Raw genomic sequence first — 20136 nt, forward strand, 5'->3', positions numbered from 1 at the left:
GTTCATTTCCAAGGCAAACAATTCAATATCACAGTAATCAGAGTCTATGCCCCAACCCTCCTACCAGTAATGCTGAAGAAGTTAAAGTTGAACAGTTTATGAAGAAGCATTGAAGACATTGTGGAACTAACACCCAAAAATATATCCTTTTCATTATAGAGGACTGGAATACAAAAGTAGGAAGTCAACGGACACCTGGAGTAACAGACACATTTGATCTTGGAGTACAAAATGAAGCAGGGCAAAGGCTAACTGAGTTTTGCCAAATGCACTGGTCATAGCAAACACCCTCTTCCAACAACACAAGAGATGACTCTATTAATGGACATCACCAGATGGCCAATACCGAAATCAGACTGATTATATTCTTTGAAGCCAAAGATGGAGAAGCTCTATACAGTCAGCAAAAACAAGACTGGGAGTTGACTGTGTCTCAGATTGTGAACTCCTTATAGCTAAATTCAGACTTAAATTGAAGAAAGTAGGGAAAATCATGAGATCATTCAGGTATGACCTAAATCAAATCTCTTATGATTATACAGTGAAAGTGAGAAATAGATTCAAGGGATTAGATCTGATAGACAGAGTGCCTGAAGAACTATGGACAGAGTTGCAAGACATTGCACCAGGAGGCAGGGATCAAGACCATCTGCAAGAAAAAGAAATGCAATAAGGCAAAATGGTTGTATTAGGAGGTCTTGAAAACAGCTGAGAAAAGAAGAGTAGTGAAAGGAAAAGGAGAAAAGGAAAGATATTCCCATTTGAATGCAGAGTTCCAAAAAAATAGCAAGGAGGGATAAGAATGCCATCCTCAGTGATCAATGAAAAGAAATAGTGGAAAACAATCGAATGGGAAAGGCTAGAGATCTCTTCAGAAAATTTGAGATACCAAGGGAATATTTCATGCAAAGATGGACACAATAAAGGGCAGAAATCGTATGGACCTAACAGAAGCAGAAGATAAGAAGAGGTGGCAAGAATACACAGAAGAACTATACAGAAAAGATCTTCATGACCCAGATAATCACGATGATGTGATCACTAATCTAGAGCCAGACATCTTGGAATGTGAAGTCAAGTGGGCCTTAGAAAGCATCACTACGGACAAAGCTAGTGGAGGTGATGGAATTCCAGTTGAGCTGTTTCAAATCCTAAAAGATGATGCTGTCAAAATGCTGCACTCAATATGTCGGCAAATTTGGAAAACTCAGCATTGGCCACAGGACTGGATAAGGTCAATTTTCATTCAAATCCCAAAGAAAGGCAATGCCAAAGAATGCTCAAACTACCACACAATTGCTCTCATGTCATATGCTAGTAAAGTAACACTCAAAATTCTCCAAGCCAGGCTTCTACAGTACATGAACTATGAACTTCCAGATGTTCAAGTTGAATTTAGAAAAGGCAGAGGAATAAGAGATCAAATTGCCAACATTTGTTGGATCATCAAAAGAGCAAGAGAATTCCAGAAATGCATCTACTTCTGCTTTATTGACTATCCCAAAGCCTTTGCCTGTGTGGATCACAACAAACAGTGGTAAATTCTGAAAGAGAAGGGAATTCCTGACCACCTGCCCTGCCTCTTGAGAAATCTGTATGCAGGTCAAGAAGCAACAGTTACAACCAGACATGGAACAACAGACTGGTATCAAATTGGTTAAGGAGTATGTCAAGGCTGTATATTGTCACCCTGCTTATTTAACTTGTATGCAGAGTACATCATGTGAAATGCCAGGCTGGATGAAGCACAAGCTGGAATCAAGATTGCTGGAAGAAATATCAATAACCTCAGATATGCAGATGACACAACCTTTAGGGCAGAAAATGAAGAAGAATTAAAGAGCCTCTTGATAAGTGTGAAAGAGGAGAGTGAAAAAGTTGGCTTAAAGCTCAACATTCAGAAAACTGAGATCATGGTATCACTTCTAAGCCCCATCACTTCATGGCAAATACACAGGGAAACAATGGAAACAGTGAAAGACTTTATTTTCTTGGGCTCCAAAATCACTGCAGATGGTGATTGCAGCCCTGAAATTAAAAGATGCTTACTCCTTGGAAGAAATGCTATGACCAATGTATCAATGTATTAAAAAGCAGAGACATTGGTTTGCCAAAAAAGTCTGTCTAGTCAAAGCTATGGTTTTTCCAGTAGTCATGTTTGGATGTGGGAGTTAGACTATAAAGAAATCTGAGTGCTGAAGAATCGATGCTTTTGAACTGTGGTGTTGGAAAAGACTCTTGAGAGTCCTTTGGACTGCAAGGAGATCAAACCAGTCAATCCTAAAGGAGTTTGGTCCTGAATATTCATTGTATGGACTGATAGTGAAGTTGAAACTCCAATACTTTGGCTATCTAATGTGCAGAACTGACTTATTGGAAAAGACCTTTATGCTGGGAAAGACTGAAAGCGGAAGTTGAAGGCGATGAAAGAGGATGAGTTGGTTAGATGGCATCACTGACTGAATGGACATCAGTTTAAGTAAGCTCTGGGAGTTGGTGATGCAGATGGAAGCCTGGTGTGCTGCAGTCTATGGGTTTGCAGAATCAGACACTAGCGAGCAACTGAACTGAAGATCTTTTTTGTATAGTTTCTGTATATTCTTACCATTTCTTCTTAATACCTTCAGTAATTATCTGTTTTAAACAACGAAGTTTAGAGAAAAAAAAAAAAAAAAAAAAACAAGCTTCTGTCCAATCCAGACAATGGTTTACAGTGGCAAATGTTTGAAATATGCCAAATTTCCTTTCATATCTGAGTACATTTTCCTGTTCCTAGTAACTTTTTCATCAGAATTACTCCTTACATCTCTTCACTGCTCTCATACTAAACACAACACAGTTTTACTTTGATAACCCTACTATAACTGTTCTACCTTTTTCCAAAGTTTTTTCAAATCCAAAATAACTTTCTTTTTTTTAATTAAAATATAGTTGACTTTCAATATTGTTTAGTCTCAGGAGTATGACAAAATGATTCAGTTTTTTAATATATGTATATATATGTATTATATAGTATATTTAAATATTTTTAAAACTATATATTATTTCTATTATAGGTTGTTATGAGATATTGAATATTGTTCCCTGCATTATACAGTATATTTTTGCTGAATGTCTAGTTGTGTGTTTGTGTTAATCCCATATTCTTTCTTATCACTTCCATCCACCTTTCTCCTTTGGGAACAAAATGTTTGTTTTCTGTGTCTGTGAGTCTGTTTCTGTTTGGTAAATAGATTCATTTGTAGTTTTTTAATATAATATTTTTCCTTCTCTCACTTGCTTCAGTTAGTCATATTCTCTAGGTTCATCCATGTTGCAGCAAATGACAATATTTCATTTTTTTATAGATGAGTAATATTCCAGTGATCTGTTGATAGACATTTAAATTGCTTAAATATCTTGGCTGCTTTAAATAAGTGCTGCCAAACATTGAGGCACATGTATCTTTTTGAATTACAGTTTTCTTTTTTTCTGGATATGTGCCTAGAGGTGGGATTTCTGAATGTTATGGAAGTTGTATTTTCAGTTTTTTAAGGTATCTCCATACTGTTTTCTATAGTAGTTCCACCAATTTGCCTTCCCACCAACAGTGTAAGAGTGTTCCATTTTCTCAGCACCCTGTATAACATTTATTATTTTTAGACATTTTGATGATAGTCATACTGCCTGGTGTGAGGCAATACCTCGTTATGTCTTTGAGTTGCGTTTCTTTAATTGTTAGAGATACTGAGCATCTTTCCAAGAGCTTGTTGACTATTTGTCTTCTTTGGAGAAATATTTATTTAGGTGTTCTGCCCATTTTTTTATTAGGTTGTTTGCTTGATATTGATTTGTAAGAGCTGTTCATATATTTTGGAAATTAATTTGTCAGTTACATTGTTTCAAAATATTTTACCCTATTCCACTGGTCGCCTTCTTGTTCATAGTTTCCTTGTTGTTCAGAAGCTTTTAATTAGTTTCCATTTGTTTATTTTTGCTTTTATTTATTTTACCTTGAGAGACTGCTCTAAGAATGTATTGCTAGGACTTACATCAAAGAATGTTTTGCCAATACTCTCTTCTAGGAGTTTTATGGTATAATGTCTTATATTTAGGTTTTTAAGCCATTTTGAGTTTATTTTTGTTTGTGGTATGAGGGAATGTTATAATTTCATTGTCTTACTTGAGGATATCTGGCTTTCTTAACACGAGTTCCTGAAGATGTATCTTTTCTCCATTATATATGCTGCTTTCTCTTTCAAAGATTAACTAGCCAAAGGGCTATGGGTTTATTTCTGGGGTCTATATTCTGTTCCGTTAATCTATAGGTCTGATTTTGTGCCGATAGCATGCTGTTTTGATTATGGTAACTTTGTAGAAGTATCTGAAGCCTGGGAGGGTTATGCCTCCTGCTCAGTTCTTTTCCCTCAGGATTACTTTAGCAGTTTTGGGTCTTCTGTTGTTCCATATAAATTTTAGTATTATTTTATTTTTGTGAAAAATTTCATAGATAATCTTACAGGGATTGGATTAAAACTGTAGATTACTTTGGGAATTTTAATAATATTCTTTCTTCCAAGATTATCTTTCCATTTCTTGAATTGTCTTCAGTTTCTTTCTTTTTTTTTAAACAATGTTTTACAGTTCTCAGTATATAGGTCTTCGACTTCCTTGGTTAAGTTTATTTCTAAGGTATTTTATTTTTAATCTTTCAATGTAATTTTAAACAGAATTTTTTAAACTTTCTTTTCTGATATTTCATTCTTAGTGTAAAGATAAACATTTTTATATATTATGTATCCTGCTACCTTGCTAAATTCATTTCTTAGTTCTGATAGTTTTTTGGTGGCATCTTTAGGGTTTTCTATATAAAGTATCATGCAATCTGTATTTGTTATTTTTCTTCATCCTTTCCAATTTGGATACATTTCATTTCTCTTTATTGTCTGATTGCTGTGACTAGTACTTCCAGTACTATGTTGAATACAAGTGGTGAGTGTGGGTATCCTTGTCTTGTTCTCAAATTTAGCGGGAAGTTTTTCAACTTTTCATCAGTGAGTATTATGTTGGCTATGACTTTGTCATAATGGCTTTTATTATGTTGAGTTATGGTCCCTCTACACGTAGTTTAATGAGAGTTTTTGTCATGAATGGATGTTGAATTTTATCAAATGATTTTTTGTGTGTCTTTTAAGATGATCACCTGGTTTTTCTCTTATCTTTGGTTAACGTGGTGTTTCACATTTATTGATTTGCATATATTGAACCATCTTTGTGACTCTTGAATGAATCCAAGTTGATTCATGGTGTATGATCCTTTTTATGTACTGCTGGATTTAGTTTCCTAACATTTTGTTGAGGATTTGGCATCTATATTCATCAGAGATACTGACTTGTAATCTAAGTTTTTTTTCTGGCTTTGGGTGATAGTGGCTTCATAGAATGGTTTTGAAAATGCTTAGAGTTAGAGAAGAGTTAAGATAAGTGTAAGTTCTGTGTGTATTTGGTAGAAATTCCTAGTGAAGCCACTTCTTGGGACTTTTTTGCTTACAAAGTTTTTTTTTTTTTTTTTAACAGATTCTGTTTAACTTCTAGTGATCGATCTGTTCATATCAGCTATTCTTGACTCTATTCTTGGCAAGCTATATGTTTCTAGAAATTTGTCCATTTCTTCTGTGTTGTCCAATTTGTTGGCATATACCAGCTCATAATATTTCCTTATGATTTTTTGTATTTCTATATTATCATTGTTATCTCTCTTCTTTGTTAATTTGTGTCCTCTCTCTTTCTTTGTTGGTGAGTCTGTGTAGACATTTGTTGATTTTGTTTATCCTTTTCAAAATATTAGCTTTTGGTTTTATTGATATTTTCTATTATTTTTATCTATATTTTATTTATTTCTTCTCTAACATTTATTATTTCCTTTGTTCTGCTGACTTTGAGTTTTGTTTTTTATACTTTTCTTAATTCTTTTAGGTGGTAGGTTAAGTTGTTTATTTTTAGTTTTTTTTTGTGCGTGTGTGTGCCTTAAAGACCTGTATTGCTCTGAATTTCACACATAGAACTGCTTTTGCTGAATCCCATAGACTTTTAAGGTTGGGTTGTCATTTGTCTCAAGATATTTTCCAATTTCTTATTATTTTTGACCACCTGATAGTTTAGTAACATGTTGTTTAGTCTCCATGTGATCACTTTTTTTCAGATTTTTCTTTGTAGTTAATTTCTATTTTCATATTGTCATGGTCAGAAAAGATGCTTGACATAATTTCTGTTATCCTAAATTTGATGAGGTTTGTTTCATGTCCTAGCATTCATATATATTAATGAGCATCATGTCCTCTATTTGCATTGATCCCTTTATCATTAAATAGTGTCCTTCTCTGTCTTTCTTTATGGACTCCACTTTAAAGTCTATTTTTACTGATGTGACTATTCATACCCTTGTTTTTCTGTCCTTTTTATTTGCATGAAATATCTTATCTTATTTCTTCCTTTGCACTCTGTGCCTTTCACCCTAAAGTGAGTCTGTTATAGTCACCATAGTGTAGGTTCTTTTTCTTCTTCTTTTTTTCATCAGTCTGCCACTCTAGGTCTTTTGATTGAACCATTTAGTCCATTGATAATTAATAAGTATATATTTATTTCCATTTTAGACTTTGTTTTTCAGCTGATTTTGTAGTTCTTTGTTTCTTTTTTTTTCTTCTGTGGTTTAATGGTTTTCTTTTGCATTATGCTTGGGTTCCTTTTGTGTGTGTGTAAATGTTGCTTGTTTTTGATTTATAGTTAACTTAATTTTCAAGTATGTTAACCCATAACTATATCCACTTGCTTTAGACTGAAAATCATATGACACATTCTAGAATTTCTGTTTCTTTCCTCCCTTCTCTTCTATTTTGCGATTTTGATGTCTTGTTTTTGCATCTTTATCCTTGTATTGTTAAGTGTAGTTATAATCACATTTATAAACATTTTTATTGTTTTTAGGCTATGTACTGACTTATATGTGGTTTTCAATTTTTATTATATATTTGTCTTTCTTACTTTAAAAAAAATAAAACAGATTCTTGCTTCTTTTCTATTTGAAGAAGACATTCAAATATTCCCTTTAGGTCAAATGTAATATTGCTATATTTTTAAAATTTTTTGCTTGCCTGAGAAATTCTTAGTTTCGTCTATTCTAATTGATAAACTTTCTGAGTGGAATATTCTTGGTTGTAAGTTTTTCTCTTTTAGAACTGAAAAATATCTTGCCCTTCCCTTCTGACTTGCAAAGGTACTGTAGAGTTATCAGCTGATAGCCTTATGGAGATTCTTTGTAACTAAATCTTTGTTTTTATCTTGCTACCATTAGAATCATCTCTTTACCTTTAACTTTTCTCATTTTAAATTTGTCTTGGTGTTGCTCTATTTGGGTTCATTTTTTGGAGGACCCTCTGTGCTTCCAATACCTGGATAGGAAACATTTCTATTTGTGTTTGAGAAGATTTCAACCACAATTTCTTCAGATACATTTTCCATTCCCCTTTCTCTTTCTTTTCCTTCTGGAACCACTTTTGTGCTTAGGTTGGTACACTTCATATTATTCCATAGATCCCATGCATTGCTTTATATTTATCCATTTGTCTTTCTGTCTGCTCATCTGATTGGGGAATTCCATTATTCTATCTTCCAGATTATTTGTTCTACACTATTTAGATAGCTAGTCATAGTCTTTAGCTCAGTTTTTATCTTGGCAATTGATTTTTCTAATTTTGATTTGTTCCTTTTCATAGTTTCTAGTTTCTCATTACATTGCATTTTCATTGATAATCTTTCTTCTTTCAGCATTTTTGTTACCTCCTTCTTGAATACAGTAGATTAGTAGATTATAGAGGTTTATTGTCTGTTCTTTCAAAGGATTTGTCTTCCATTTAATTGGAAGTACTTCCTCTCCCTTTTCATTTTAGAAATGTCTTTCTCTATGAATTTCTGAGAAATGGTTATCTACTATCATCTTGAAGGGCTGTTTTTAAATTGGGAGCATCCCTATATAGACTGTGGGGCTTCCCATGTGGTACTAGTGATAAAGAACCTGCATACTAATCCAGGAGACAAAAGAGACGTAGGCTCGATCCCTAATATTCTTTCCTGGAGAATCCCATGGACAGGGGAGCCTGGTGGACTACAAGTCCATGGGGTCGCAAAAAGTCAGACATGACTGAAAATATTTAAGGCTCTGTGAACAGAGCCTTAAATTGGACTATAGGTCCAATATTTTTAGTGTGAACACTTTTTTTCATATTTATGCCTGTCACTTCTTTCCTCAGAGTGTGTTGGCCATTATCCCCTTATAGGATACTAAGGAAGGAATGGGATGTTATGTAGGCCTTTATAAGTATTATTTATTTATGTTCAGTATTGGGGAGGAAATCCCCAAGTCTTGACATTCTTATGAGAGGATCTGGACCACTGGGCATATCCTGTAGTTTGATTGTCTTATGACAAAGTTTGTAGACACATTCAGTAGCAAATCTCACATGAATGACTTCTAAGACAAACTTCTTGCCCTTAATTGACCTCTGCAACTAATATTGTTAAAACAACAACAAAAGCACTCTGAATCATCTAAACCATTACTACAAAATAAGATATTAAACTCCAACTATGCCTAATTCTTTGGGAAGATATAGAGTAATCTTTATATGTGTAGCAATGTTTTGAGTTACAAATTTTAGACTATTAATATTTGATTATTGCATTTTCTGGTACCCCTTTGCTTTGAAATTTAATTTACTAAATAAGAGAATAATTTTCTGCTTAGAAAATAGGATATTTTAAAATCACAAAGTAGTCATTTGCTGTTTTCAGTATACATGTCAAAATCTATTTGCATTGCCTTCTACATTTATTTTCCTTCACCCCATATCCCATCTTTCCTGCTTTATTTTTTTTTAATCTTATGGGCACATATTTGGCATTTATACTAGGACAATGGAAAAGCTCATGCATAGCCATGGCAGTAATTGTGGAAATTTTATTTAAATATTAATGCCTTTACAAATCACACTGATTATGAAAAGATGTATATGATTATTCTTGGTTTAACCCACTCCTATATGGGTGTAATAGACTACATTTAACTTGATTGATGTTCAGTACCTAGACTGATCTGATAGGCCCATTCTGTTGCTGAAGTGCTGTGTCATTATCTCAAGAAATGGTTTAGACATGTTAAGTATTTATTTCTGTTCAACTTTTGAGAGATTATGGTTTTAGGGTAACAATTTGAAGTTTTTCATCTCATGACTAGTTTTTAATACTCCATTCTTGATTTGTCATACTGCCAAAATTATTGCTAATTCTGATTGTAACCAAAAGTACAAATAGACTTGATGAAAATACCAGTAGCTGAATAATTACTCTTCATCAGAAACAAACTGTAGTATGTTACTCTGGGATACTGAGACTTTTCTTACTCTATATCAAAAGCAAATTTAATGTCATAGTAGTTTCTTGAACTGAGCCAAGTTTATGAAACCTAAAATTACATTAAATTAAATCATTTTACATGGATATCTGAAAGCAATTATGCTTATATGTGAACAAGAGGATAGGTTTTTGTATATCTCAGTAGCTTTTATGGTATTTTTCTTGTAATTTCCTGTTATTTTATTCAGAAAATGGTAAGAGGTTGCCATATAGTTAGTTTTATACATACTTATAAGTCCCAATGGATAAAATAATCAGCACTCTTTAACCTGCTGGATGAAGTATCTACCCTATTTTTTAAATAATTGAAATTACACTGTGTTAAATTTTGACTTCTATTGACCTTTTTAGTCATTTCAGTTACCACTTATATTCTTACTGCATTATCAGAATACAAATAAAATGGGGAAAAAATATACCTGACTTAGAATGTAATCTGTAAAAGATAAGCCAGGGTTAGATTTGGTACAATAACATGCTTACATATATATATATATATATGTAAACCTATATATATATATCAGTTCAGTTCAGTTCAGTTGCTCAGTCATGTCTGACTCTTTGCGACCCCGTGAATCGCAGCACACCAGGTCTCCCTGTCCATCACTAACTCCCGGAGTTCACTCAGACTCATGTCCATCAAGTCAGTGATGCCATCCAGCCATCTCATCCTCTGTCGTTCCCTTCTCCTCCTGCCCCCAATCCCTCCCAGCATCAGAGTCTTTTCCAATGAGTCAACTCTTCGCATGAGGTGGCCAAAGTACTGGAGTTTCAGCTTTAGCATCATTCCTTCCAAAGAACACCCAGGGTTGATCTCCGACTGGCTGGATCTCCTTGCAGTCCAAGGGATTCTATCAAGAGTCTTCTCTATTGGACTGGCTGCAAGGAGATCCAGCCAGTCCATATATATATATATAGGCTTCCTAGGTTGCTCAGTGGGTAAAAAATCAGCCTCAATGCAGGAGACAGGAGTTTTATCCCTGGGTTGGGAAGATCCCCTGGAGGAGGTCATGGCCACCTACTCTAGTATTCTTGCCTGGAGAGAATCCCCATGGACAGAGGAGCCTGGAGGGCTACATTCATTAGGATCACAAAGAGTTGGACATGACTGAAGCTACTGAGCATGTATATATGCATATGATTAGAAATATATACAATAATATTAATAAGTGCTAATTATGACCAACCTAGATAGAATATTAAAAAGCAGAGACATTACTTTGTTAACAAAGGTCCATCTAGTCAAGGCTATGGTTTTTCCAGTGGTCATGTATGGATGTGAGAGTTGGACTGTGAAGAAGGCTGAGCACCGAAGAATTGATGCTTTTGAACTGTGGTGTTGGAGAAGACACTTGAGAGTTCCTTCGACTGCAAGGAGATCCAGCCAGTCCATTCTAAAGGAGATCAATCCTGGGTGTTCTTTGGAAGGAATGATGCTAAAGCTGAAATTCCAATACTTTGGCCACCTCATGTGAAGAGTTGACTAATTGGAAAAGACACTGAAGCTGGAAGGGATTGGGGCAGGAGGAGAAGGGGACAACAGAGGATGAGATGGCTGGATGGCATCACTGACTCGATGGATGTGAGTTTGAGTAAACTCTGGGAGTTGATGATGGACAGGGAGTCCTGGAGTGCTGCAATTCATGGGATCGCAAAAAGTCGGACACGACTAAGGGACTGAACTGAACTGAAGAAGAAAAATGAGGAAAAGGGAAAAAGGACCATCACATTAGATTTTATGTTTAGATGGATTGCTACAGCATTCCTTGATAAGAATGTAATATTTGAAGAGCCAGCCATGTGATTACCCAGGGAAAGAATACCCCAGACAGAGGAAACATCAAGGGCAAGGGCTCTTAGAGGAGAGCATGGCTAACATTTAACCAAAGCTAAGGCGCTAATTGTGGCTAGAGCTACATGAATGGGAGAGCAAAGGTAAAATGAGTTATGAGTGACAACAGAACCCAGACAACATAAGGACCTGTAGACCTACATTAGGACTTGGCTGTTACCGAGTGAAATAGGAATTAAAGATTTTTAAGCCAAGAATGGTATCATCTTATGTGGAAGTTACTAAGTGTCTACCACTACCAGCCAAGAGTAAGTGGCACGATGTAACAAAACTGACAATACATATGAAACAACAGTTTGCAAGATGCTGGATGTTATGAAACAGAGTACAGTATTCCTTTATTGTCATGGAACAGATGTAAATCTTTTTATTACCCCAGCTGTCATGCCGGGAGGATTCCTTCAGGTAGACTCCAGCTGTCTCCTTGAGTCTGAGAGAGCTCTGGGAGTCTGGGAAGATAAAACACTAGAGTTTCCCCAACTGTACAGTGGAGATACTAATACTACCAAACTCATAGTGAAAATTGTGATTTAATATATTTATCGCATATATAAATGTTACATTTTCTTTATGTTTGCATTGGACTGACATCTTCAAATTGAAAATCTAGATCATTCTAATTACTAGATCATTTTGACCACTTGGATATTGTTTTATCTGGGTGTCAAAACTCAACTATAATTTTTGCTTGTTTGCATATCTATGGGCAAACTCTTTGTTCATGTAACATTTTTCTTTAGCACTTTTTCCTAAGTTCTTGGGTTTTATTTTCTGTTCAAAATGGCATCTAGACCAAAAATGAAACTTTTAGTCATGTTAGCTTGAAATTGTTATTACTGAGAAACCAGCACTTCTGAAATGGCACTGTTTTGAATCCCTTCCTTGATGAATATTAGAGAGCTAAGATAATTCAAAGATTCATTACTATCTTTTCTTTAATGGGTCAGCAATAAAATTATGATAATAAAATAGCTGGATTCCCTCATTACAGAGATCACTTGAATTAGTGCAATTCTGCATAAAGGCTTTTAGAACATTTGCAAAGGTATGTGGTATGTATATAGCAATCTTGTATTTATATCAGGGTCACTGGATTTATTAAAGACATTTTTACTTTTATAAGAATTTTATAGAAGTGTTAAAGTGACTTTTTACTACATTGACAATAGCGTTATTCTGGCTGTTTCAACGGCCTCATTTCCTAAAGATTTATGTACCCTTTCCTCACTCTTATGTTGAAAAAAAGCAAGTAATTTGTATGCTGAGACTTTGAAATGTGTTGAACAATTTGAAAAAGAATTGATATAGTCAGCAAACAGGGCCTCCTGGTGCTTCTCATGTTGGGCTTGTAATAAAATTGGCTACCAAATTGCAAGTAATCAAAAGAAATAGAGTTGATTGTTTTTTCTGCTTTAACAGGCATTACACTAAAGTATTCAAAAGTGGAGGGGAATTTTTTTCCTTGCCAAAATCTACACAGAAGTCACAGAAGAGAGTTACTCACAAAACTATAAGTGGGACGAGGGTAATCAAAGGGGAAGATGGCCAGAGTTTGAGAATCTTTCTATTGTAGATATTTTTGGTGTTAAAATTTGACTCTCCTCAGGAGAAAAACTGTTCTGGAACAAATCTTTTAAATGGATTGATTTTAAGTTTAAAGCATGCCCATTTCAATCGGAGACTGGTTCTAAACCAGTAGTTAAAGCATATATGAGAATTGCTACCTTGTATCACTGTCCATTCTTGTTCTCTGCATATTATTTCTCCAGAGAGCTATTGTTTATTATAATATATGACTATTTGAAATTTTGTTTTCTAGAGCCATAGTCTGCTTCTTCTCAAACTTTAATACCTGTAAAATATCTGGAGATCTTGGTAAAATGCAGATTCTATTTCTATGGGGCCCTGAAATTATGCATTTGCAACAGATTGCCAGGTGATGCCATGGTTGCTGCTTCCTGGACTGCACAGTGACACCAAGCTATAGACTCCATTTTGTCTAAGCTTCCTTGCTGTCTGACTCTCAGTTCTATAGTCTCCTGGCTCAGGTTCAGGATTCCTGCTATATAACTGGGTGGGTCTCTGCCTCTGATCGACTACACTTACGGCACAAATGTCAACATTTTGTTTTGACTGATGTGGCCCTATGTTTTCACTGGATCCAATCTATTAAAAAATTTCTCATATTTGTGCTTAGTTGCTCAGTTGTGTCCAGCTCTTTGCAACACCATGGTCTATAGTCCACCAGGGTCCTCTGTCAATTGGTTTTTCCAGGCAAGAATACTGGAGTGGGTTGCCATTTCCTTCTCCAGGGGATCTTCCCCAGCCAGGGATTGAACCTGGATCTCCTGCATTGTAGGCAGATTCTTTACCAGCTGAGCCACTAGGGAAACCCTTAATAAATTTCTCATCCTAGTTCTGTTCTGTGCCCATTCATAGGACAGCATCAAGAATGCAAAACAAATCAATAGAAATACAGAAACATATTTAAAATTATATAAGCAGTATGGCATAGAAGGAAATTTTAGGAATGAGACTGATTTATTCAGATTCTGACTTTGCCATGTATTAGCTCTAGGAACTTCATCCCTTGAACTCTGTATATTACATGGCTCATTGAGAAAATTAATACCTTAGTAGACTTTCTGTCTAAAATATATGTGGCAGCTACAGCAGTAATTCATCTCATCACCATTCTTATTTATTAATGTTTATAAACAAATTATATAAGAAACATTGTTTTCATTACCTTGGTAATTTAAAAGTTAAAAATATATATCTTAGTGTCAGTTATCTTGTATCCACGAGAGAAAAGATTTTTTTGTCTTAAAATCTAGATTAATACCTACATTTTCCACTTCCCTTTTTAGGGCTTATATGTTCCCTGCCCACAAGCCACAGGCTTTTAGTTATAAAATATTTGTATTCATTTTTCCCATTAGCATCTTTTGAGGTAGGTGGTACCTATTTTCAGAACACTTAACCACTCATCCTTGCAGAGCTAATATCTAGGGAAGAATATTCTCAGAATAAAAAAATCTCATGCATGAAAAAAAGAAAAAAAAATTTACTCAAATGGTTTTTCTTGGTAACTTTTTGACCTAGCATTCTTTGAATTTTGATAATGCCAGAATATCCTTTATACTTTTCTCTTGAAAGCCTAAGGATAAAATGATGAAAATCATAGGTCCAGATACATGTAGATCCCATATGAGAGTTATATTAAAAAGATGAGATGAAAAAGACAAAGGAAAAAGTTACTATCTTTTGAATATAAAAATAAAAAATGTAGTATTACTGTACTTTTTGGTATTAATATCTCAAAAAGCTTTGATTAGTGATATGATTTTAATAATGTTTCAACTTAAGAATATGCAGTTTAAAGCACCTGATAACTGTCTTCTATTTTTGTTATTTTTAATTTTCTTAAAGCTGATAATCAAGTGTTTCATTCACAGAAGTTCTTAATCATTTGTGCTGCCTAAAGCTGAATTACAACATTCAGAAAACTAAGATAAGGCATATGGTCTCATCACTTCATGGCAAATAGATGGGGAAACAGGGACAGGCTTTATTTTTCTGGGCTCCAAAATCAGTACAGATGGTGAGTGCAGCCATGAAATTAAAAGACACTTGCTCCTTGGAAGAAGAGTTATGACCAACCTAGAGAGCATATTAAAGAGCAGAGACATTACTTTGTCAACAAAGGTAAGGTAAGGTGAAGTCGCTCAGTCGTGTCCCACTCTTTGTGACCCCGTGGACTGTAACCTACTAGGCTTCTCCGTCCATGGGATTCTCCAGGCAAGAATACTGGAGTGGATTGCCATTTCCTTCTCCAGGGGATCTTCCCAACCCAGGGATCGAACCCAGGTCTCCTACATTAGAGGCAAACACTCAAAGGTCCATCTAATCAGGGCTATGGTTTTACCTGTAGTCAGGTTTGGATGTGAAAGTTGGAATATAAAGAGAGCTGAATGCTGAAGGATTGATGCTTTTGAACTATGGTCCGATGGAGAGGACTCCTGAGAGTCCCTTGAACAGCAAGGGGATCCAACCAGTCCATCCTAAAGGAAATCAATCCTGAATATTCATTGGAAGGACATGCTTAAGCTGAAACTCCAATACTTTGGCCACATGATGCAAAGAACTGACTCCTTTGAAAAGACCCTAATGCTGGAAAAGATTAAAGGTGGAAGGAGAAGGGGATGACAGAGGATGAGATGTTTAGATGGCATCACCAACTCAATATACATGAGTCTGAGTAAACTCCAGGAGTTGATGATGGACAGGGAGGCCTGGTGTGCTGCAGTCCATGAGGTCGCAAAGAGTCAGACACGACTGAGTGAATGAGTTGACCGGAACTGAAAAATTGAATTAATGCAACCTTTCTAGTTTATAAGACTAAATACAGAATGATTACCACTGAAATTGGCAGCTATTATTTTTTTAATTTTAAGTTTATTTTTTTATTGAAGTATAATTGCTTTACAGAATTTTGTTATTTTCTATCAAACCTCAACATGAATCAGCCATAGATAACAAATACCCCTTCCCTTTTGAACCTCCCTCCCATTTCCCTCCCCATCCCATCACTCTAGGCTGATACAGAACCCCTGTTTGAGTTTCCTGAGCCATACAGCAAATTCCCATTGGTTATCTATTCATAATTTAATAAAAACTTTCATATTGCTTTATGTAGAGCATTATGTTTTATGTATTTTATTTTATCTGGGTGCAGTGTTTCAAGGGGTGGATTTTGGAGTTAGAAGTTAAATGTTAACCTACAATTTATCAATTCTGTGGTTTTGAAAAAGTTAATAAAACTATTTAAGTCTCAATTTATCTTCATAAAATTTAAATTACACCTAGCCAACAGAATCTTCATCAAGGTAAAATTAAATAGTGTCAGGAAAACCTTTACCATGGTTTTTGAAATATAAAAAGGCATCAATATGTGGCAACTATAATTAGTACGGTAATAATATTTGATCTTTACAAATCAGTTAAAGTGGAAGGTATATGTCAGTAGTGGTTTCTCTTAAATCTGTAGAAGGGACAACTGAGGGTAAGAAAATATCCCAAATACATAGAAGATCCATGATTATAAACTAAGTCTTCTGGTTAGAATAAATTTTAATTATCTTTTGATTATGTAGCATCACAAATATTTTTTTTAAAAAGCCAGATTTTTTGGTGTGTTTTAGCCACAATTGTGTGTGGTTCATGTTTTACCTCATTTAGTCCTTAAATAGCCATTTGAAATAGATGTAATATTCCTCCCTCTTTACAAATTAAGAAACTGAAGTGATAATAGATATGTAATCTGTTACTGTCATACATCTAGCAAATGATAAAGCCAATTTTGAACCCAAGATATAGTATAAGAAAAGTCTGATATTGTCTAAGACAGTGTCTAGACCATCATGAACTCTGATAATTTACCTTACAAGTTCAGTATATGTTCAAATTTTTTTTAAATTCTATGTTATCATATTAATAGAAACAATCCCAGGCAGTGGTGAGATGACACACATGAAGGAGCAAGATTCTTGCCCCTGGGTAGCTTTCAGTCTAACTGGGGAGGAAGATTTTATGAATATAACACCTAGAGTAAACCTCCTGAGACAGATATGTGCCAGAGACCAGAGGAAGCATGTTACTCTCAGTCTAAGGTTCAGGGAAAATATTCTGGAAAGGATGCTGCTGTGAGTCTTAAAAGATGAGGATGCACTAACCAAGTGAAGAAAGAAAGAGTAGCACATTCCTAGTGAGTGAAAATCAAGCAAATACCATTCATAGAATGTATCAGGTATTCATGATTCTTGGTATTTGCTTGATGTTCTTCACTCATTTTTGAAGCTGTCCAGTTTTCTTACTACCACTTATTGAAGAAACTATCTTTCCCCATTGTATGTTCTTGCCTCCTTCATTATAGATTAATTGACCAGAGTATGTAGATTTATTTCTGTGTTCTTTATTTCTTTTACTGATCTATAGCTCTTGTTTTCTGAGCCAGTAACACACTTTTTTGATTACTATAGCTTTGCAGTATAGTCTGAACTCAGGGAGCATGATTCTTCCAGCTTTGTTCGTTTCTCTCTGGTTTTCTTGTATATTCAGGATCTTTTGTGGTTCTATAAACATTTTAGGGTGATTTTTTTCTCATTCAATAAAAGTGTTATGGGTATTTTAATAGGGATTGTATTTAATCTGTGTATTGCTTTTGGTAGCAAGGACATTTTAACAATATTAATTCTTCTGATCCATGAACAACAGGTCCCTTTCCATTTATTTGCATTATCTTCAGTTTACTTCATTAATGTATTATAGTTTCTAGAGTATAATTTTGATTAAATATTATTTTTGTATTTATTATTTTACTACTTTATTATTTTTGATGCAATTGTAAATAGGACTTTTAAAAAATTTTCTGATAGTTATCTGCATATATAAATGCAACATATTTCTGTATAAATATTGCATTCTACAACTTTAATTTGTTTATGGTCAAGTTTTTAGAGTTTTCTGCATATAGTATCAAGTCATCTTCAAATAGTGACAGTTTAAATTCTTGCCTTCTAAATTGTATGCATCTTCTTTTTCTTACTTGATTTCTGCATCTAGAACTTGAAATAGTATGTTAAGCAAGAATGATGAGAGTGGGCATCTTAATCGTGTTCCTGATGTTAGAGGAAAGCCTTTCAGCTTTTTGCTATTGAGTGTGATGTTAGCTGTGAGTTTGTCATAAATGACCTTTATTACATTAAGATGCATTCCCTCTTTACCAACTTCTTTGAGAGTTTTTATTTTGAAAGGATGTTGAATTTTGTCAAATGCTTTTGCTGAATCTATTGAGATTGATAGCTTTTGGTGAATGATGTAGGACTCATAACCTCCAAAGGAGTAGATCTAGCTTCAGGAGCAGGTGCTAGACTTGGTCAATAAAGAGCTTTTGTGTAGCAGAGTTTTATTAGAGTAAAAAGGGACAGAGAAAGCTTCTCACATAGACATCAGAAGGGGGACAGAGAATGCCTCCCTAACTAGTCTTAGCAAGGGAGCTATATATACCTTATTACAGTAAGGGGTCTTACAGACCCACTCCCACAATATAAAAGATAACAGGATTAGAACTAACAATAGAAAGATCTTACCAGACCCACTCCCACACATATATCTTAAAATATCAAGATTATTCAGAAGGTTCTTGTTAAGGAAAAATATGTCTTTGAGCAAGATACATTGTTAAATTGACTAAGACAAAGCAATGTAGAAAAAAAAGTTTGTCCTTTTCTCCTCCTTGAGAGCCTCAGACTCCTAATAAACCTACCTAAGGATGAGCGCTCTCAAGATTATCATGTGATTTTTATCCTTTGTTTTATTAATGTGTTGTATTATGTTGGTTGATTTGTGGATATTGAACTATACTTGCATTCCTAGAATAAAGCCAACCTGAACTGTGACAGGCGATCCTTTTTATGTATCATTGAATTTGACTTACTAATAATCTGTTGTGAATTTTTGCATCTAGGTTCATCAGGGATATTAGCCTATAATTTTCTTTTTTGTAGTTCCTTTGTCTGGTTTTGTTATCATGATAATGCTGGCCTCACACCAATCAGAATGACTATCATCAAAAAAGACAAGAAATAACAAGTGTTGGGATGAGGATGTGGAGGAAAGAGAACTCTTGTGCACGGTTGGTGGGAATGTAAATTGATATAGCCACTATGAAAAACTATATGGAGGTTCCTCAAATAATTATAACTACCATATGATCTAGCAAGTCTACTCCTAATATAAGAAAAACAATAATTTGAAAAGATATGTGCAGTGCAGTGCCATTAGCTAAAATATGGAAGCGGCCTATTTGCCCATTAACAGATAAAAAACCTACCACAGATGCTACAGTCAGTAGAATTATTGGTTTTAACACCTTTGTTTTCAGTAGAAAGGAGGTAGTCTGAACGGGAAGAATACATAACAATAAGAACACTCTGCTAATAATTTATAGATGCAGACATTAGCTGCAAATTGCCAAGAAATGAACTTTTCTAAAATACTTTATAAAAACATCAAGGACCTGATGTAGAAAAACAAATCTGTACTTATTTTTCCCCTTCATAACAAAATTCATAACAAAACTGGCCTTTCAATAAGCATTATGAATCATTGCAAGGGAAAAAGAAGTAGAATTCTAGGTATGATGCGTTTTTCAGATTTTATAGGATATATTTTATGATAAGTTAGGTTATGATAGGCTCATTTCACACAGGGAAAATTCAGATTTAGAAAAGTAAATTAATTTAACAAGCTGTCAAAGTTTGTCTTTCATAGTTGAATCTGTAAAGTGAGATTTGTCCTCAAGGGGCCTACAGTGTAGTTGATAAGATTGACCAAAAAATACAATCAGTTACTATGGAATATTTTCATAGATGCCAAGATAGGCAAATAAACAGAATGATAAATGAGACAGATATGTATGTATTTATTTTTAATTGGAGGATAATTGCTAAAAAAAAAAAAAGAAGAAGAAGAAGAAAGAAAGAAATGAGACAGGTAAATCTAAGTATTTACCATAAATAAAAAGCATTCAGAGAGTAGGTTGACCTCTGTTATGGTTTTGGAAATATAAGTAAGTTTGCTAGATGAAGATGTGAAATCAGTTGTAACCTAAAGATATGTAATGGCTCCAGAGCCCTATGAGTAGGACACTTTGGGTAGAACAAAGGAAATTAGATTACAGCAAACAGTCTCGGTTAGGAGATCATTCTAGCATTAACAATTTGCTCAGACTTATTTACATTTCTGGGTAATAGAGACAATATTTCTCTCCAGAG

The 20136-nt window shown here is 34.6% G+C and overlaps 1 protein-coding gene and 1 non-coding gene across 2 annotated transcripts in view; one reads left to right on the forward strand and one right to left on the reverse strand.

Moving 5' to 3' along the window:
* The window catches only part of LRP1B (LDL receptor related protein 1B), a 1961274-nt gene that overhangs the window by 645966 nt on the left and 1295172 nt on the right, over positions 1-20136 (forward strand). The window lies entirely within an intron of this gene.
* Positions 13618-13689, reverse strand: TRNAC-ACA (transfer RNA cysteine (anticodon ACA)). The gene has a single exon. It is a non-coding gene; the product is annotated as a tRNA-Cys (tRNA).

This window comes from Ovis canadensis, chromosome 2 (genome assembly GCF_042477335.2).
Source record: "Ovis canadensis isolate MfBH-ARS-UI-01 breed Bighorn chromosome 2, ARS-UI_OviCan_v2, whole genome shotgun sequence".
In the NCBI taxonomy this organism is placed as follows: domain Eukaryota; kingdom Metazoa; phylum Chordata; class Mammalia; order Artiodactyla; family Bovidae; genus Ovis; species Ovis canadensis.